General features: G+C 34.7%; 1 long non-coding RNA gene across 1 annotated transcript in view; it reads left to right on the top strand.

Moving 5' to 3' along the window:
- Positions 1-14,102: 14,102 nt before the first annotated feature.
- Positions 14,103-22,698, top strand: part of LOC104004026 (uncharacterized) — a 168,453-nt gene continuing 159,857 nt past the window's right edge. Inside the window, exon 1 of the long non-coding RNA XR_676843.2 lies at positions 14,103-14,243. This is a non-coding gene — a long non-coding RNA (uncharacterized LOC104004026). The remainder of the gene's footprint in view (positions 14,244-22,698) is intronic.

The raw sequence follows: 22,698 nt of genomic DNA, 5'->3' as shown, positions 1-22,698 counted from the left end.
ATCAGATCACAAATAAACACTATACAGCAAAGGGGAAAGAAACTTTAGAGGAGTCAAGAAGTCGGAGGATTTGTCTAGGGATTTAGGATCTAAGCCACTGGTGACACTAGCCACAACAATTTCAGTGGATGGATGAGTGAAGAAATCAAATTTCAATGGTGAATTGAAGGTAATAACAGACTCACAGAGAATAGATGCTTATGTCAGGAGACTTTACCTTAATGAGAAATAGAAGAGATATTTAATAATTAGTATTACAAATGGGACATGAAATTGAGTGACGTGTGTTCCCCCACTTTATTCATTATTTCTCTCTCCCTTCCTTTCCCTCTTCTCTCTTTCTCTCTGTCACCCTCTCATAAGTTAGCAAGAACGTACAAAAATATTTATTAAGTAAAATAAATCATATCTAGTGGGAAAATGGGGAAGTTCAAGAGACTCTGGAAGAAAGGGATAAATGATAGAGCAATATCCCTGAACAATTTAGAAGATAAAAATTAACGGTGAAATTGGCCAGTAGAGAAAACTACCCTTGGCTTTTTTTTTTTCTTCCTTAGCAATGCTACTAATCTCTCCTACCTCACTCTACCTGTAAGCATTGTTTACTTTGTTGAATTCTGTTAGTGGAAAGAGTTCTGGCTCATTTTACATTTTAATACAGAAGTATTTTCAGATTGATTTTCTTCTGAAAAAAATCCTCACTATTCCGTAGAATTTAGTGTATTATATGGGAGTCCCGTGTTTAATTATTGATCATCCCACTTTTCCCCCATTTTAAAAATCACATGACTCTCTCTGATACTGAAAATGGTCTCTTTTTATGTTTGTTAATTGTTTTTCTATTTTGTTTCTACTATTTTGTAGACTAAAATAGTATACTAGTTCTATGCAACTGCTCTTATGAAGACTATATTTCAGAAATATAACTATTTATTTCAATCAATACCTAAATCCTAATCCCTTTAAAAAGGAATTTTCTGGTAGATTCCTGTCACCTACCAAAAATTTAGAAGTTTGGTTTTACAATTACATTAAAAAGAGTATTAATCCAGTCTTTCTCTTCACCTTATAGAAATACACTAGATAAATAGTAATGGTTATTGGCATGTATCTTCTTTTGTAATATGTATTCTTATGAACTTTATATTTTATTTCTACATAGGCTTTTTCAGTGTCATGATTCCAGAAATATTTATGTAGCTTTAATTTCTTAATGAAAATATAGTTTGGAGTATGAAAAGCCATCTGACTTAGTATGAGGAATCATAGTCCTTGATGCACCTATGACTACATCTATGACTTCAAACATATCGCTTTATTTCTATGGAATTCAGTTTTTCACTATTTAAATGATAATAATACTTACTTGATTTTTTCTTAAAAGTTGGTTATTTCTATGGACAGTAAATGAAATTTGTGATTGAGGACCCTAGCAAAACTCTCTGTTAATTCCACCCATGTAGAAGAAAATTAAACCAGCATCAGGTCATGGGCTGAATGAAACGTCTTTCTGGGTTACTGAAGAGATAGAGAAAGACATATTGTCTTGTGACCCAGGGACAGGCTTTACTTTCTCTCTGAATGAGAATGTAGCCTTGCTGATATTACATTGGTTTCAGAGAAAGGAAAGCCGGATATTTGAAAGTGCTTAAATGAAAATAACATATTTTCCCAACATTTCTTCTGATAAAGTGTTGTAAGCCCATATTTACATGAAATGACAGCGTGTAAAAAATATTATGTTGTTTTATCAACTCTGATAATTTCTCTCCATGGAGAAATCATCACATAGTTAGGGAAAATGGCTACCAGGAAGAAGGAACTTCAGTTATATCTTCTCCTCTATGTCATCACCATACTAGCTTTATTTATTTTTTAATCTGTGGCTTAGTAAGTTGGCTGTAACTGTATTTGTTTTCTTTCTGCCAAAGCTTAAATTGCTTGAAATGCTGCAGCCAGAAGTGATATAATAGAAATAGACTTTGAAAAATATAAAGTGTCTGGTACACATTCAAAGCAAAGCATATACTCTTAGGACTGGAAGATATTCAAGAAGATTCAAGAGTGAGGCGGGGGCATTGGGGAGATGTTGGTCAATGAACACACAATTTCAGTTGGGCAGGAGTAATAAGTTCAAGGTATCTGTTGTGCATCATGATGACCACAGTTAATAACAATACATTGTACACTTTAAAAATTGCTAAGTGGGTAGATTTGAAGTGTTCTCACCATGAAAAAATGATAAGTATGTAAGGTCATTTATATGTCAAGCAACTTAATTTAGCCATTTCACAATATCCGTATACCAAAACATCATGTTGTTCACCATGAATACATATAATATTTGTCAATTAAAAAAAATAAAAATAAAAAATTTGAGATATCAGTTTTTTAGTATTTTTGCATGGCATTGATATTTGGAAATTCATCTAGATACGTCATATTTTGAAAAACAGTACTTACTGTATCAGTAATGAAAACATAATATTGTAAAGAAAAATGTTTTTAGTTGAGATTTACATTCCAATTAAAAAATTCCCTTTATATAGAAAGGCAAATCAAGATGTGCATTTTAAACTGTTTTCTGGTAAGCCTCTGTTTCTCCTCTACAGATTAAACTCAATAAACACAATTGAGAATGTCACTCGTGGGTGTACATCTTGAGAATTAATGATGCAATGATGGGGCAGTGGATTGGATTTGCTCATATGCATTAAGAAAATCTAAGATTCAATCCTCAGCGGCCATTGGGATGGATCCATAGGGATGCAATGAATTACCGCCTGGTCTGAATATTTTTATTTTCTAATTCTCACTGGTGCTCTGGATTCCCAAAGATTTCACAGTCCTAGAAAAATCAGCATGTTCTACTAGCACCTCAAACTAGAGTCTCTGTAGAAAATCTAGGCATTGACACGCCATTCTGTAAATAGAAGGTACAGGTCCATTTGAAGAAGTTGCCAAAGCACTCATGTCAGGGATAAGAATAGGATTTGTCAGCAGAGATAAATTTGAAGCAGAACTTTTATTGCAGCTTTGGAGTATACTCTAGGAGAGTTAAGAATTTTGTGACAGATTTGAGAATATGGGAACTTCTAAATTCAAAATAGAATGTCGAACTGAAATTAGCTCCATATACTATTGAGTGTTAAAAATGCTTGTCACAGGAAATTGTTCAAGTTAATGTGATGATAGTTTAGACATGTCCATTAGCCTACCCACACCACTGGTTCAGCTATGATTTGAATTAAAATGCTCCTGTGTGAATACATACACAGAACATTTGAAAGCAATATTTCTCTACTTTTTCTTTACTTCTGCAAAAATTCTGAATATGATTTTAGAATGGCTGTGTTCCCTAAGGGTGTCAAAATGCAACAGAGTACTTTATGGCTTATGTTTATTTTTTTCTTTCCTTATGATAAATTATAGAATTACATTATTGAATTCATTAGCAAATTTGTCTAGATATAGAATATAAAGTGTGCTTTTGTCAACATTAAACCAATATATTATTGGCAGTAATATGCATTAATATTGCTGTGAACTTATGCAATTAGAATGAGTCATGTTACCCTACACATATTAACTATGTAGTATAAAGGTTCTATGCTACATCTGTTTTATTTTAATAGAGGCTGAACTCAATAAAAAAGATATTACATTAATTTCTAAGGGAAGAGCAAATTAATTCTTCTTCTTATTTTTTTTTTCACAGACAGAGTCTCACTCTCATGTAGGCTGGAGTGCAGTGTCCCCATCATAGTTAACCACAGCCTCAAACTCCTGGGCTCAAGTGGTCCTCCCGCCTTCGCTTCTAAAGTAGATAGGACTACAAGCCCATGCCACCACACTTGGCTAAGTTTAGGAATTATTTGCAGAGATGAAGTATCACTATGTTGCTCAGGCTGATCTTGAACACTTGGCCTCAAGTGGTCCTCCTGTCTCAGCCTCCCAAAGCACTAGGAATACAGGTGTGAGTCATGGCTCCTGGCCTGATTTTTGATTTGGAAATTAAACTGTTCTAGAACTTTTAGGAGTAGTCATTCTTGCTTTTTGAAAATACATATTTTTGAATTTTCTAAACACATTGTTATGTTAAATCAATTTTTATATTTGGCTTTATTTTAGAAGTACTTAAAAAATCAGACCATATTTACACACAAATTAATATTTACAAGAATGTATGCTCCATGAATGTGGAGTGTATAAGTTTAAATCAAATCTTTGACCCTGGACTTAAACTGTCACAGTTTTCTCCTCCTTAAAATGGGATTAATCACATATACACATAATATTTTTGTGAAGATTAATTTATATATTGGTCTGTTTTCATGCTGCTAATAAAGACATACCCAAGATGTGCCAATTTACAAAGAAAGAGGCTTAATTAGTCTTAAAGTTCCATGTGGCTGGGGAGGCCTCACAATCATGGCAGAAGGCAAGGAGGAGCAAGTCACATCTTATGTGGAAGGTGCCAGGGCCAAAAAAGAGAGCTTTTTCAGGGAAACTTCTTATAAAACCATCAGATCTCATAAGACTTATTCACTATTAGGATAACAGCATGGGAAAAACCTGCCCCCATGATTCAATTACTTCCCACTAGGTCCCTCCTACAACATGTGGGAATTCAAGATGATATTAGGGTGGGGACACAGACAAACTGTATCATTCCATCCCTGGCCCCTCCCAAATCCCATGTCCTTAACATTTTAAAACCAATCATGCCTTCCCAGAAGTCCCCCAAAAGTCTTAACTCATTTCAGCATTAACTCAAAAGTCCACAGTCCAAAGTCTTATCTGAGACAAAGGCAAGTCTCTTTTGCCTATGAGCCTGTAAAACCAAAACCAAGCTAGTTGCTTCTGAAATACAATGAGGGTACAGACATTGGGTAAATAGAGCCATTCCAAACTGGAGAAATTGACCAAAACAAAGGGAACGTAGGCCCCATGCAAGTCCGAATTCCAGCAGGGCAGTCGAATCTTACAGTTCCGAAATCATCCCCATTGACTCCACATCACACATCCATGTCATTCTGATACAAGAGGTAGGTTCCCATGGTCTTGGGCAGCTCTGCTTCTGTGGCTTTGCGGGGTACAGCCTCCCTCCTGACTGCCTTCACACGCTGCCCTTTAGTGTCTGCAGCGTTTCCAGGTGCATGGTGCAAGCTGTCAGTGCATCTACAATTCTGGGGTCTAGAGGGCAATGGCGCTCTTCTCACAGTGCCACTAGGTGGTGTCCAAGTTGCGACTCTGTGTGGGGGCTCCAGCCCCACATTTCCCTTCTGCACTGCCCTAGCAGAGATTGTCCATGAGGGCCCCACCCCTGCAACAAACTTTTGCCTTGGCATCTAGGCATTTCCATACATCTTCTGAAATCTAGGCAGATGGTCCCAAACCTCAATTCTTGACTTCTGTGCACCTGCAGGCTCAACAACACGTGGAAGCTGCCAAGGCTTTGGACTTCCACCATCTGAAGCAACAGCCTGAACTGTACCATTGTCACTTTTAGTCACAGCTGGAATGGCTGGGAGACAGAGCACCAAGTTCTTAGAATGCACACAGCACAGGGACCCAGGGCTTGGTTAATGAAACCATTTTCTCCTAGGCTTCTGGACCTGTGATGGGAGGGGCTGCCATGAAGACCTCTGACATGCCCATTTTCCCCATTGTCATGGGAAGTAACATTTGGCTCCTTCTTACTTATGCAAATTTCTGCAGCTGGCTTCAATTTCTTCTCAGAAAATGTTTTTTTTTTTTTTTTTTTTTTTCTCTACCACATTGTCAGGTTGCAAATATTCTGAACTTGTATGCTCTTCTTCCCTTATAAAACTGAATGCCTTTAACAGCTCTCAAGTCACCTCTTGAATGCCTTGTTGCTTAGAAATTTCTTCCTCCAGATATCCTAAATCATCTGTCCCAAGTTCAAAGTTCCACAGTTCTCTAGGGCAGGGGCAAAATGCTGCCAGTCTCTTTGCTAAAACATAGCAAGAGCCATCTTTGGTCCAGTTCCCAACAAGTTCCTCATTTCCATCCGAGACTACCTCAGCCTGGACCTTTGTTTTCAGGATGCTTATAAAGACATACCCAAGACTTGGCAATTTATAAAATAAAGAGGTTTAATTGGACTTACACTTCCACATGGCTGGGGAAGCCTCATAATCATGTCAGAAGGCAAGCAGGATTAAGTCACATCTTACATGGAAGGTGGCAGGCAAAAAAAAAAAGAGAGAGAGAGCTTGTGCAAGGAAACTCCTCTTTACAGAACCATCAGATCTCATGAGACTTATTCACGATCACAATAACAGCGCAGGAAAGACTTGCGTCCATGATTCAATTACCTCTTACCAGGTACCTCTCACCACATGTGGGATTCAAGATGAGATTTGGGTGGGGACGCAGAAAAACTATATCAATTTAGTTTCGAAAAAAAAAATGTTTACCCAGTACTTAGTATATAGTATGTGTTTTAAAAAGCTATTAATCTTAAAAACAGGAAGAGTGTATGGCATGTAATTTTTATTTAGTATTTATTTGTTGAGAAATATTTAGGTTGGTGCAAAAGTAATTGCAGATTTGGTTCCTGAATTTTACATCATTATCACTAGGCTGAGGCAAATCTTTATTAATCAAAATAGGAAATATTATAATCAACATATTTTTTGCCAGTGAGAAATAAATTTGTTTAATCCTTTAGCGTAAAATTCATGCTTTGGGATTCAACAAACCTTTGGAAAGCATTTTCTGCATCTTGCTGGTTGTGGAAGTGTTTTCCATGCAAAAAGTTGAGATGTTTGAAAAAGTGGTAGTTGGTTGGTGAACAGTCAGGTGAATATGGCAGATAAGGCGAAACTTCTTAGCTCAGTTCGTTCAACTTTTGAAGCACTGGTTGTGCAACGTGCAGTCAGGCGTTGTTGTGGAGAAGACTTAGGCCCTTTCTGTTGACCCGGCCTTGCAGTTTGCGGTGCATACCATCAATTTGCTGAGTGTACTTCTCAGATGGTTTCACCAGGATTCAGAAAACTGTAGTGGACCAGATCGGCAACAGACCACCAAACAGTGACCATGACCTTTTTTTTTTTAGTGCAAGTTTGTCTTTGGGAGGTGCTTTGCAGCTTCTTCTCAGTCCAACTATTAACCTGGTCATTGCTGGTTGTCATATAAAGTCCACTTTTTGTCATGTGTCGCAATTCGATCAAGCAATGGTTCATTGTTGTATAGAATAAGAGAAGATAACACTACAAAATGACATTTTTTCTTTTCTTTTTTCTTTTTTTTTTTTTTTTTACTCAGCTCACGAGGCATCCATTTATCAAGCTTTTTTACCTTTCCAATTTGCTTCAAATGCCAAATGACCGTAGAATGGCCTACATTTATTTCTTAGGCAACTTCGTGTAGTTGTAAGAGGATCAGCGTCAATTGGTCCTTGTCAACTTCCAATTGCCGGCCACTGCATTCCTCATCTTCAAGGCTCTTGTCTCCTTTGCAAAACTTCCTGAAGCACCACTGCACTGTAGGTTCCTTAGTAGTTCTTGGGCCAAATGTGATGTTGATGTTGTGAGGTGTCTCTGCTGCTTTACAACCCATTTTAAACTTGAATAAGAAAATCACTCAAATTTGCTTTTTGTCTAACGTTATTTCCTTAGTCTAAAATAAACATGAAGTAAACAGCAAGTTTTAGTAATGTCATTAGCAAAAAAACCACGAAGCAAGAAATGCACATTAAAATGATGTATAACATAATCACATTTATTTAAGAATGTATTCCAATATCAAATGGCAAATTCCAACAGAAAAACCGCAATTACTTTTGTACCAACCTAATAATAAACAAAATACCATTATATTAGATTTTTATCTATTTCAGAAATATCAAATCATAAATATTCTGTAGCACAAATGGTTAATAGAGTCTAATTATATCTGTTGAACTTACACTTCCTGATGAATTAAACTTTATTATTCTGTTTTAATGTTTTTATTAGGAATATATATATGCGTAATCAAACATTTTTCTTATAGATTGAATGACTGGCCCTGACTGCTCACCTGTCCTTGCATCTGTGTCTTTGCTATGGCCTCATAATGGATGTGTTTTCACCGCCCCTCTGACGTAGGGCTTGGTCATATGGCTTGCTTCGGCGATGGCATATGGGCAAAGTGAGAGGAGGCGTCAACTCTTAGGTGTTTCAGCTTTCCATGAAAAAACACAGCCTGTGCAGCCTGATGATTTAAGGATTAAGACAGGCATGTGAAGCAGAGCTGCCCCAGCCGCCCACTAATCTAGAAGATACAGTAGAAGACACAAGTCTGCATAGCCCAAATGTCCCCTGGGTCAGGCCTGCCCTAACTGAGCCCTGCTGCCTGCTGACCCGTACATTGATTAGAAGAAACTTTTTTTTTTTTAATATATCAAGCCTTGGGGAGGTTTTTTACTTGGTGAGGTGTCTTACTTGGTATTGATAAAAATGTTTTCTAAATCTTATGTTCATAGGATAAGCATGATTAAATTGTAGTCAATAAAACACATTTTGTTTTATTGGTATGAAAATACCTTCAAATGTCTGGCAAAATTTTTAAAGATGAAATAAACTGATTACACAAAATGATGTGTCATAAAAATCAATGCACACTTAGAAAATGAAGTACTTTGTAGTTTAAAATAGATTTATTTATCACAAATGCGTTATATTTTTTTCTAACCAACATTTAACAGATAAGAACCTTTAGGCCATCTTTATACATTAAATATCTAGATAGAATTAATATATTCATTGGAACATGAGCTCCTTTAAAATATACTGAAAGCTTAGGAACTCACAGAGACGCCTGTCAGAGTATCAAGTAGAAAATGCAGAACTTGAATAAGTTGAATAGAGATAAGCTTCACCAGGGAAAATACTGCATGTATTTGATGCTCAGATGCTGCTTCTTTATAAAGAGGATGAAAACAAATTATCTACCTTATCTTCTTTTTTAAATCTGAGAAGTTGGAAAGGATCTACCCTGTAGTCCATTTCTCTTCTGAACCTGAAAGAAGAAAGAAGTTTTCTTAATAACTGAAATAGATAAGGGTTTATACAAAAGCTAAATCTTGAATGTTACAAGTGTGTAGGATTCTTACAGTCATTTTTTAGCATCTGCATTTACATTCTTACATTCTTGGGTGGTAAAAAGGAAGCATGAAAGGCCACTGTCAGTTCATAAACTTGGCTTGAATGTTTACCCTGTCAATCTCAAAGGATTTTTGTGAGAATCAAAGATCATGTATGTAATTTTTAAAAAATATATTTAACTGAAGGAAGAAGAAATCTTCAATTGGACATTTATCATATTTTCATCAAAACACAAAAGTCGTGTTATTTTGAAAATAATTTCAGGTCTAAAATACCAATGTAATGTTTAGAGCCACCTTCATCAAAACCATTTATTGAACTATTTTAACTTAATGCATAACATGAAACACATATGCCTGATAAGATTGTGATTGTTAGGAAGATCTTTATATTTTCTCAATGCTCTAGAATATCTTAAATTATGTCAAAGCACTTACTAAAATTCAAAGAATGAAATAAACACGTTTATTTACCTAAAACGTAAAAGTTGTCTATAAAATGTCTCAGTAGGTAATGTGTGGAGGGCAGTGTGCAACAGAGAGAGGAGGCCTTGAGGTGAGCCTTGGGGCAGGGCACAGCTGGGATCCTGTTGCTGGTCTAGTGCTTGCTATCTCTGTGATACTGGCACAGTAGCTAAAGACTCATCTTTAATGAGAATAAAAATGTCATTACCTCACACAGATGTGAGGTCTAGGCGAGGTAATTGAATTTAAGCCTAGCATTGCTTAACAAGTGTTATTTGCATTTCTCAATAAAACAGTAAACGCCAATACAGTATTAAAATACTTGAAAATATCTGGAAATATAGGTAGTAGAAGCTCCTCAGGGCTTTTGCGCTTGGTGTTCTCCCGTCTACTGTAAAACCTTTTCCCCAGGTGGTCATATGGCTTCCTACTTTTCATCAGTGAAGTTTGTGTTTAAATATGACTGTTGATTAATAGAGTCCTTTCCTGAGCAACCTTCAAGATAACTGTTGGCTGGGCTCAGTGGCTCATGCCTGTAATCCCAACATTTTGGGAGGCTGAGGGAGGAGGATTCCCTGATACCAGCAAATGGAGATCAGCATTGCAACATGGTGAAACCATGGTGCAATTTAATGATGAAATCCAGTGTCTATCAAAAATTAAAAAAAAAAAAAACAAATTTAGCCAGGCATGGTGATCCGTGCCTGTGGCTCCAGCTATTCAGGAGGCTGAGGTTGGAGAATCTCTTGAACTTGAGGTCGAGGCTGCAGTAAGCCTTGTTCACTCCAGCCTAGGTGACACAGTGAGAACCTGTCACAAAAAACAAACAAAACAAAACAAAACAATGCAAAACAAAAAATCGTCCTCTTCTTAGAACCATTCTCTAGTTAACTATCACCTCTCACATTCCTCTTAGAATTAATCACCATGTGAATCAATTTCCTTGGTTAGCATTTATTGCAGTAAATATACTTAGCTGTATATATGTAATATATATATTATATATATAGCTACATTCTCGCTAAAATATCTTTTTAAGAAATTGTTTATGGATCACATTTGATAAAGAGGATCAAAATATTACATTAAATTGCTATTTTAACTTAAGGCAAAATATTTTCACGACCTTTTTTGTAAGATTGTCTTAGCTAGGGCTGCCATCACAAAATACCATAGACTGGGTGACTTAAACAGCAGAGATTTATTTCTCACAATTTTGGAGGCTGGAAGTCTAGTCAATGTGCCACCGGATTCAGCGCCTGGTGAAGGCTCTTCCTGGCTTGCAGATGTCCAACTTCTTGCTATGTCCTCACATTTCCTTTTCTCACTAGGTGCCCTGAGCAAGGGAAGGTCTTGGGGGAGAGGGGGCAGGGGAGAGAGAGAGAAAGAGAAAGAGAGATCTCTTCCACTTAGTAAACCACCAGTCCCATTATGCGGGTCCCACCCCCATGACCTCATCTAACTCTAACCACCTCCTAAAGCCCCCATCTCCAAACACCATCAAACTGGGGGTTAGGGGTTCAACATATGAATTTGAAGAAGACACAATCATTCAGTCCATAACAAAGATGAAAATATTTTCACAAGTTTATTGTGTGTGTGTGTGTGTGTGTATGTATAAAAGCAATATACCTTCAGAAGGTTTTTGTGTAAAACCTCAGTCACTAGTGCATTAAATACTACTTTAATTTCTACTGTTATATACTGCAATTTTCAATGCCTATGATTTTGCCAACTATTAATTCTACAGTTTTAATTGAAAGGACATTTAAAACATTAAAATAATTTAAATTTTATTTTTATTGCATTGGCATTTCCTGGATGGTAATAATTTTATGTTTTAAAAATTGGGAGAAACTATTTATTACAGAGCTGACAGTCCACAGGTGGACAATTCATAGGAATTATAAAAGACTCAACTATACACTTGATTTATTTTATTCTTAAACACTTAATCAGACTTTCGTAACTAGAATAAAGCGCTAAGGAAAATTAAACTCCATTAATTATTTCAAGGCCAATTTAGTGATCACTTCTACTAAAGAATTATCTCAAGAGCATACAAAAAATTCAGATCAGTGTAATTCAAATTTTTATAAAACTGATCTAGAGATCATCTTTCAAAATAAAAATAAACATGATTTATAATTTTGAATGCATAAAGTAAAATTCAATATATTAGCAATACTAATGTCATTTATTTGATGAAAAATTAAGACACTGGTTTTCACAATATTCTGTTTAATTGAAATTCTGTTTGTTCTTATAATCCCATATTTTCGCAAATTCTCATAAAACTTAAATTTCAATTTTACAAAATCAGACAATTGTAACGACAAAATTGTACAATAGAAAATATACGAAAATAATAGATTCTATGGGCCAGGCGCGGTGGCTAACACTTGCAATCCCAACATTTTGGGAGGCCAAGGTGGACAGATCACATGAGGCCATGAGTTCGAGACCAGCCTGGACAACATGGTGAAAACTCGTCTGTACTAAAAATACATGAAAATAGCCCGATGTGGTGGCAGGCGCCTGTAATCCCAGCTACTTGGGAGGCTGAGGCAGGAGAATCACTTGAGCCCATTAGGCAGATGTGTCAGTGAGCTGAGATCATGCCACTGCACTCCAGCCTGGGTTACAAGAGTGAAACTCTGTCTCAACATGCCCCAGTGTGTGATGTTCCCCTTCCTGTGTCCATGTGTTCTCCTTGTTGTGGGGGGTGAGGGAGGTGGGAGGGATAGCATTTGGAGATATACCTAATGTTAAATGACAAGTTGCTGGGTGCAGCCCACCAACATGGCACATGTATACATATGTAACTAACCTGCACGTTGTGCACATGTACCCTAAAACTTAAAGTATAATAAAAAATAAAAAAAACTCTGTCTCAAAATAAAATAAAATAATAGAGTCTATGACACATTCTATGTTAGACAAGTGACATCCATTACCATTTGTAAAAAATCTAAAAAAGGAATTTCAGCTTTTTAAAGATATAATTGAACAGAAAGTAAATTCTTAATATAACATCATTAGAGGCACAAAATCGTCACATATACAGAATTGTTGAATGAATGAGAGAAAAAGAGAATCCTGGTTTTATTTTCTCTTAGAAAGACTTGAGGTGTAATTAAAACACAGCAAAATTCAGATAAGGTATCTGAATTAATTAACAACATAGAGAATCAAGTAGGAAATAGATTGAATATAAGGTCAGGAGGGATCCAAAATCCTTATTTTTAAAATTCTTGAATAGTATAAATGAATTAAAATGTGGCTCTGGATCTATTTTCTCTTTTAGGATCACAGAGAAGAGCGTATTTCCTCATAATCCTATGTGTCTAAGAAAGCTTTTTTGCTTTTTTTTTTTTTTTTTTTTTTTTTTTTTTAGGCCGAATCTCACTCTGTCTCCCAGGCTGAAGTTCAACAGTGCAATCTCAGCTCACTGCAACCTCTGCCTCCCAGGTGCAAGTGATTCTCTTGCCTCAGCCTCCTTAATAGCTGGGATTTCAGGCACCTGCCACCATGCTTGGTTAATTTTGTACTTTTAGTAGAGATGGGTTTTCACCATGTTGGCCAGGCTGGTCTCAAACTTCTGGCCTCAAGTGATCCGCCTGCCTCGGCCTCCCAAAGTGCCGGGATTACAGACGTGAGCCACCACGCCTGACCTAAAGCATATTTTAAAAGGTTATTTGAAAATAATGTTTAATATACAAAAAATAGCAAAAATAAACAATGCAAAGAGCCCCTGTGTCCTCTTATTCAGATTTACCCAATGTTAACATTTGGACCAGTTGCTAAGTTAACATTTATGCTCTCTCACTCTTCTTTTCTATCCTAGTATGTGTCTCTTATTTCTCTTTATCCAAAATGAACCTTTAAGAATGAGTCGCAGGTAACATGTTTCTCTAAATATTTTCGTATGTATTTCCTAAGAATAAACACATTCAGCTGCATAATTACAGAATAGTTATCAACTTCAGTATGTTTACTATTGGTATAGTACTGTAATCTGCCATTACATTCTAATTTTGTTAGCTTGTCCATTAATAGCTTTTTCTCTCCTCCAGTGCAATGTCCAGTCTAGATTACATATGACATTAAGTTGTCATGTATCTCTAGTGTATTTTAACCTGAAGTATTTCCAAGGCCATTTTATAGACAATGACATTTTCAATTATAGTTCTCCCAATCCACCCCCCCCTTATTTAATAATAAAAACAAATCTTCAATTTGATTTTGTTTGATACAATCTCATGATTTAAACAAGTTTATATATTTTCAGCCAGAATACTATAAAAGATATGTTGTGTGATTTTCAGAACATCACTTCATGAGGCATGTGATGTCTGTCTGTTGCTCATCAGTGATATTAATTTCAGTTGCTTGTTTTTCTTTTGTAGTTACTGTTCCTTTCCTTGTAGTCTGTGGAAACACACTTTAAGTTCATGCAAATATCTCCCTCTCTCTCTTTTTCTTTTTGCTCAGAACTTCCCTCCTCAAGTTTTCATCCGTTGGTGACTATACTTCTCTCTTTCACCAGTCTTTAATTTGCAAAAAGGATTATTAATATCAAAACCTGCAATTACGTTTGCACCAACCTAATATTTAAACATCACTTAATCTGCATTTATCAAGAAGTACTCAGCATTTCAAGGTAAGAAATAGTATTCCTGTCTCATTTATGCATGTATGTATTTAGGATTGCTGAAGATTTAAGAATTCTTTTTTACTCAAATGTTTACAATTGATTGCTGTCTTTATTTTCTTGCTCAAATTGTCGCATATCTGTACTTTAGGACTAGCTATTATCCTTATGACAGGTAATATCATTTCTTTTAGTATTTTCTTACTTTTGGACATATTTCAAGTTTATTTTGTCTCTACTCTACTCTGACTGGAATCTACCATTCTTTGTGGAGCCCTGGTTTCTTTTTAAAAAATGATACTAAGGCTGGGCACAGTGGCTCATACCTGTAATCCCAGCACTTTGGGAGGCCGAGGCGGGCGATCGCCTGAGGTCAGGACTTCGAGGCCATCCTGGCCAACATGGTGAAACCCCGTCTCTACTAAAAATATAGAAATTAGGCTGTTGTGGTGCCACAAGCCTGTAGTCCCAGCCACTCAAGAGGCTTAAGCAGGAGAATTGCTTGAACACGGGAGCAGAGGTTTCAGTGAGCCGAGATTGCACCATTGCACTCTAGTCTGGGTAACAAGAGTAAGACTTCCTCTCAAAAAAAGAAAAAATAAAAAGAGATTAGAAAATAAGACCTGAGCATATGTTCCCATTGTTACTGGAGTGTCTTAGCACCTAGGCTTTTTACCAGATAGTGGAAGAAAATGTGTGCATATACTTTTATATATATGTACATAAACATACATACATATGTGCATAGAGACTCATAAATAACTATAAATGCATGTACACATATATATGAATATTTTAGAATCATGAGTTCACGCCTATCCCACCAATTTCAGTCTATCTCCATGGAGTTCTTGTTGCCTTTCTCTATTTCATGTGTATATATCTCTTCTTTCTCAGTGAAAACCCAACTTTAGACAAAATCAACACATTTACTTGTTAGATCAATTTGATAAGACATCTGAAATGTTTTCAGAGCTGTTTCATTCATATGAATACAAATATATATATATACACACACACACACACACACACACAAATTAGAGATTTGTCATCTCCTGATTACCTAAGACTGAAGGCATATAGTTAAATATTTTATTCATAAAGTACTTTTTCTTCTTTCCTTTTTCTTTTTTTTCGTTCTGTCTCTTACTTTTTTCAATGTAGCTATTTTTTTGAAATATAATTACAGTGCTTTGTTCCAGCTTATTTTTTCCCTTCTCATTCTAGCTGATTTAATTTTCCTTTAAAAATACATATGACATAATTTAAAAGTCAAAACATTGGAAAAGTTTAACCTCAAAAAATTGTTACTCTTTCTCATATATCGTTCACCCTTATTTTCAACCTTTGTAGGTATTCGACTTCATTGTTTTCTGGTTTTTCCTTCCTCTGTTTCCTTTTGTAATGGTCATAAAGGTATGTATGGATGGGTGTATGCACGTGTGTGTATATTTATGTAAGTGTGTGTGTATATGTGTGGATGTTTATCTTCATACATAACTGTATATTTCCCCCATTTTCTGACATAATATTTAGTACACTGTGCATGTCCTTTGCATTTTGGACTTAACAATATCTCCTAAAACTCACTCCAAATCATTCACGGAGATCTTCTTTCTTCTTTTTCATAGCCAGGCTGAACTCCACACTTAATACACTACAATAGATTCTAGTGATCTTCTATACCTGGACATTTAGATAGTTTCACATATTTTGTGATTACTTGTAAATGATGCTTCAGTGACTATCTTGTCCATATCTAATTTTCATTATTAAAGATGTTTTTCAGGGTAAATTATTGGAAGTGGCATAGTTGGGATGAAAAGTAGCTGTCTACCTCTTATGGGCTAAATTGTGACTCCCCAAAGTTTATATGCTGGAGCACAACCCCAAGCACCTCAGAATATGACTATATTAGGGCTTTCAAAGAGGTGATAAAGTTAACATGGGGCCCTTAGAGTAGAGCACAGAGTGACACAAAAAGTATACACACAGAGAGAAATGACCACTTGGGACACAGTGAGAAGATGCCCACCTTCTAGCCAAAAAAGAGAGGACTCAGAAAAACTAAATCGCTGACACCTGTATCTTGGACTTGTAGCTTACAGAACAGTAATAGAAGAATTTTTTGTTGATTAAGCTATCCACTCTGCGATATTTTGTTATGGTGTCCCAGCAGACTAATACATTACCTATGCAGATATATTAAGTAATATTAAATTGCCTTCCACAGGAGTTATACTATTTTGCATTTCCACAAAGTTTAAATGAGATTATTTCTTTTCCTTTGACTTCACTAAACAGTGGATTGTCAAGATTTTGACTTTTGCCAATCTAATGAGTAGGAAATAGTACTCTAGGCAGTGTTAATTTGCATTTATCTCATTAATAAAGTTGAAAGTCTTTTTATATGTTTGAGTCAGTCTTATATTATTTGTTAGAATTGTTTGTAACTTTTGTTGATATTGCCACATATTTATTCTTTTTACCCTTTGATGTTTAAAAATTCTTTTAATATTAATATTATGGATATTAGCCCTTACCTGTGCAAAAAGTCACAAATATTTTCTCGTAGTTTGTCATTTGCTTTGAAATCATTGTTGCTGTTTTTGCTTTGCAAAAGTTTTCTATTTATATAATCAAATATATCAATAGTTTATTTTATTACATCTGAATTTACCATCATAGTTAGAAGGTCTTTTCCAAGATTGTAGAAGAATTAGCCAATAATTATTTTTAGTATTTTTATAAACTTATTTTTCTTTTAAGATCTCTGATAAACACATTTGGAGTTTACTCCTTCATTTTTTTATGACATGTGGGATGAATCATATTTCATCTTTTTCCAGACATTTATGCACTTATCCAAATATCATTTATTAAGAAGACTATCTCTACTTTAGTAATTTGATATATCAGCTTTATAATGCACATAGATTTTTATATGTTGTTCTAGAATTTCTATTATATATATTTTTTATTTTACTTTTAATTTTTGTTAGTACATAGTAGGTATATATTTTATAGGGTACATGGGATATTTTGATACAGGCATACAATGTGTAATAATCATATTAGGGTAAACAGGGTACCGAATACCTCAAGCAATTATTCTTTATATTACTAACAATCTTATTGTACTTTTAGTTACTTAAAAGTATATGATAGTATTATTGACTATGTTCACTTTATTGTGCTATCAAATAGTAGATCTTATTCATTCTTTCGGTTTTTTTAGTACTCCTTACCCATGTCCACATCCCCTGACCCCATACTACACTTCCCAGCCATTGTAAACCACCATATTCCTCTCGTTGTCTGAGTTCAATTGTTTTCATTTTAGGTCCCTCAAATAAATGAGAACATGCATAGTTTGTGTTTCTGTGTCTGCTTTATTTTACCTAACATAATGACTTCCATTCCATCCATGTTGTTGCAAATGACAGGATTTCATTCTTTTTTATGGTGAGTAGTACTCCATTTTGTATATTTATCACATTTTCTTTATCCATTCATCTGTTGATGGAAACTTAGGTCACTTCTAAATTTTAGCTATTGTGAAGAGTGTTACCAGCATTTGTTACTGTCTGTTTTCTTGGATAAAAGACATTTTAACTGGAGTGAGATGCTATCTCATGGTAGTTTTGATTGGCGTTTCTCTGATGATAAACGATGATAAGCACCTTTTCATAAACCTGTTTGTCATTTGTATGTCATTTGAGAAGTGTCTATTCAGATATTTTGCCCAGTTTAAAAATCAGATTATTAGATTTTTTTCTAATAGAGTTGTTTGAGCTCTTCATATATTCTGGTTATTAATCTCTTGTCATATGGGTAGTTTGGAAATACTCCCATTCTGTGGGTTGTCTCTTCACTTCGTTGACTGTATCCTTTGCTGTGTAGAAGCTTTTTTAACTTGATGTGATTCAATTTGTCCATTTTTGCTTTGGCTGCCTGTGCATGTGGGATATTACTCAAGAAGTCCTTGCCCACTCCAATGTAATGAAGAATTTACTCAATGTTTTATTTCACATTCATAGTTTGAGATCTTAGATTAAGTCTTTAAACTATTTTAATTAGACTTTTGGATATGGTGAGAAACAGGAATTTAGTTTCATTCTTCTGCATATATATATCAATTTTTTTCCAGGGGCATTTATTGAAGACATCGTCGTTTTCCCATTGTATATTCCTGACACCATTGTCTAAAATGAGTTCACTGTAGATGTATGGATTTGTTTCTGGGTATTGTTTCCTGTTGCATTGCTCTATGTGTCTGTTTTTATGCCAGTACCATGGTGTTTTGGTTACTATAGCTCCGTAGTGTAATTTGAAGTCAGATAATGTGATTTCTCCAGTTCTGTTGCTTTTGCCCAGTATAACTTCGGTTATTCTGGGTCTTTTATGCTTCCACATAAATTTTACAATGTTATTTCTACTTTATTGAAGAATGTCATTGGTATTCTGATAGGGATTAAAGTGAATCTGTAGATTGCTTGGGTGGTATGGACATTTTTAACAATATTGATTCTTTCAATCCATGAACATAGAATACCTCTCCATTTTTTGTGTGTGTGTGTTCACTTTAACTTCTCTCGCCAATGTTTCAGTTTTCACTGTAGGAATCTTTAAGTTGTTTGATTAAGTTAATCTCTAGGTATTTAATTGTATTTTCAGATATTATAAATGCTATTACTTTCTTGATTTCCTTCTCAGATTGTTTTCTGTTGGCATATAGAAATGCTACTGACTTTACATGTTAATTTTGTATCCTTCAACCTTACTGAATTTGCTTATCAGTTCTAATAGTTTTTTCGTGGATTATTTAGGTTTTTCCAAGTATAAAATCATGTAATCTGAAAACAAGGATACTTTGATTTTTCCTTTTCAATTGGGATGCCCTTTATCTCTTTCTTTTATGTGATTGCTCTGTCTAGAACTTTCAGTGCTATGTTGAATAACAGTGATGAAAGTGGACATCGTTGTCATGTTTCAAATCTTAGAAGAAAGCCTTTCAGTTTTTCCTCATTCAGTATGATACTAGCTTTGGGTCTGTCAGGTATGGCTTTTATTATGCTGATGTATGTTCATTCTCTACCCAGGTTTTTTTACAGTTTTTTAAAATATATATTCTTATTATACTTTAAGTTCTAGAGTTTTTATCATGACAGGGTGTTGAATTTTATCAAATAATTTTTCAACATCAATTAAAATGATCATATTGTTTTCTGTCCTTTATTCTGTTGATATAATATATCACACTGATTGATACGCCTATGTCGAACCATCTTTGCATCCTTGGGATAATTCCAACTTGGTCATGATGAAGAATCTTTTAATATATTTTTGAATTTCCTTTGCTAGTATTTTGTTAAGGATTTTTGCATAAATGTTCAACAGAGATATTGGCCTGTAGTTTTTTGTTTTATGTGTCTTTGTCTAGTTTTGATATCAGGGTAATACTGGCCTCATAGAATGGGTTTGAAAGTATTCCTTCTGCCTCTATTTTTTGGAATAGTTTGTGTAGGATTGGCATATGTTATTTAAATATTTGATAAAATTCAGCAGTGAAACCACTCGGTCCTTGACTTTTATTTGCTGGAGTCATTTTATTATGGATTTGATCTCATTACTTGTCATTGGTTTGTTCAGGTTTGAATTTCTTCACAGTTCACTTGTATGTGTCGAGGAATTTATCCATTTCCTCTTTAGAGACTAATATGAGCAATGGTATGCTAATTTATTGGCATATAGTGTAGCCTCTAATGATCACTTGAAATGTTGCACTAACAGCACTAATGTCTCTGTTTTCATCTCTTATGTTATTTATTTGGGTCTTCTCTCTCTCTCTCTCTCTCATTTATTTTCTTTTTAAAAAAACGAGTTTTCAATTAGCCGACCTTTTGTATTTTTCTTTGTTTCAATGTTATTTATGTCCACTTTGTTCTTTATTATTTCTTTTCTTCAACTAGCTTGGCATTTCGTTTGCTCTTGCTTTTCTGGTTCTTTCAGATGAACATTAGGTTGGCTATTAGGTTTTTTCTTTTTTCTTTTTTTTTTTTTGATGTGGGCACTTATAAACTTCCCTCTTTCTACTGCTTTTGTGGTATCCCATGTATTTTGGTACATAGTGTTTTCATTATAATATTTTTTCAACATTTAAAAAAATTTTCTTCTTAATCTGTTCATTGACCCACTGGTCATTTAGGTTTATATCATTTAATTTTCTTGTGTTTTATAGTTTCCAAAATTTTTCTTGTTGTTAATTTCTAGTTTTATTCCATTGTGGTCAAAGAAAATACTTGATGTTATTTCAATATTTTTGAATATTTTAAGACTTGCTTTATGGTTGAACATATCACCTATCATTGAAAATTAGCCATGTGATGAGGAGAAGAATGTTTATTCTGTAGCCATTTGATGAAATATTCTGTAAATATCTACTAAGTCCATTTGGCCTACAGTGCACGTTAAGTCTGATGATTTTCTGTCCAGATGATCTGTCCGATACTGAAAGTGGGATGTTGAAGTCTCCAAATATTATTGTATTTGGGTCTTTCTCTCTCTTTAGCTCTAATGATATTTGCTTTGTATGCCTAGGTGTTCCAAGTGTTGGTTGCACATACATTTACAATTGTTATATCATCTTGTTGTATTGATCCCTTTATCATTATATAATAGCCTTCATAGTTTTTATCTTGAAATCTATATTGTTCATTATAAGCATAGCTATTCCTGCTCCTTTTGGGTTTCTAATTGCATAGAATATCTTTTTTTCCATCCCATTATTTTCAGTCTGTGTGTCCTTACAGGTGAAGTGTGTTTCTTGAGGCAACAGAAAAATGGTTCTTTTTTCGTTGTTGTGGTTCATTTTGCCACCCACTCTATGTCTTTTGATTGGAGGATTCAATCAATTTAAATTCAATGTTACTTTGGATAAGTAAGGACTTACTCCTTTTATTTTCTTCTTTGCTTTCTGGTTGTTTTCTGGTCTTCTTTCTCTCCCTTATTTTCTTCCTTCCTGTCTTCCTTTTAGTAAAGGTAATTTTTTTTCAGGTGTTATGTTTTAATTTATTTATATTATATTTTTGTATCCGTTGTATGTTTTTTTCTTTATTTGAGGTCACCATGAGGCTTGCAAATACTATTTTATAACCCATTATTCAAACTGATGACAAGTCAACACTGATTGCATAAATAAACAAACAAGCAAAATGAAAGCAAATAAAAACTCCATATTTTAAACTCATCTCCCCGCATTTTAGCATTTTGTTGTTTCTTTTTATGTCTTACTGTGCTGTCTTAAAAAGTTGTTGTATTAATAGTTAATGTTTTTGATTGGTTTATCTTTCATCTTCCTACTCAAGATATGAGTGATTTAAACACCACAATTACTGTATTATAATTTTCTGTATTTTTATCTGCACTTACTATTACCCATGACTTTTATACCTTTAAATAATTTCTTATTGCTCCATCTTGTCTTTCAGACTGAAGAACTCCCTTTAGCATTGTTTTGTAGGACAGGCCTGGTGTTTATGAAATCCCTCAGCTTTTGTTTGTCTGTGAAAGTCTTCATTTCTCCTTCATGTTTGAAGAATTTTTTTGCCAGATATTCTATTGTAAGGTAAATGGATTATTTTTTCCTTCAGCACTTTAAATGTGTCATGTCACTCTCTTCTGGCCTGTAAAGTTTCCACTGAAAAGTTTCCTGCCAGAAGTACTGGAGCTCCATTCTATGTTATTTGTTTTGTTTTGTTTTGTTTCCTTTTGTTGCTTTTAGGATCCTTTCTTTATCTTTGATTTTTGGGAGTTTGATTATTAAATGCCTTGACATAGTCTTCTTTGGGTTAAATCTGCTTGGTGTTCTATAATCTTCTCGTACTTCAATATTGATATTTTTCTCTAGTTTTGGGAAGTTTTATGTTATTATTCCTTTGACTAATCTTTCTACCACTGTTTCTTTCTCTACCTCCACTTTAAGGTCAATAACTACTACATTTGCCCTTTTAAGGCTAAGTTTTTAAATCCTGTCGGTGTACTTCATTGTTTCTTGTTCTTTTTTTTTTTTGTCTCCTTTGATTGTGTATGTTCATAGAGATTGTCTTTAAATTTACTAATTCTTTCTCCTGCTTGATCAATTCTCCTATTAAGAGACCCTGTATGTTCATCACATTTCTCAACTCCAGAATTTCCACTTGACTCTTTCTAATTATTTAAATCCCTTTGTTAAATTTATCAGATAAAATTCTCAATTCCTCCTCTGCGTTTTCTTGAATTTCTTTGCATTTCCTCAAAACAGCTATTTGAATTATCTGTCTGAAAGGTAACATATCTCTGCTTTCTGGGATTGGTCCGTTGTGCCTTATTTAATTCATTTGGTAAGATTATCTTTTTCTGGATGGTGTTCATGGTTGTGGATTTTTGCTGGTGGCTGGGTATTGAAGAGTTAGGCATTTACTGT

The sequence above is a fragment of the Pan troglodytes genome, chromosome 1 (genome assembly GCF_028858775.2).
Source record: "Pan troglodytes isolate AG18354 chromosome 1, NHGRI_mPanTro3-v2.0_pri, whole genome shotgun sequence".
Classification (NCBI taxonomy): Eukaryota; Metazoa; Chordata; class Mammalia; order Primates; family Hominidae; genus Pan; species Pan troglodytes.
Note: the sequence above shows the minus strand (reverse complement) of the source record. Positions and strands in the feature narration are given on the sequence as shown.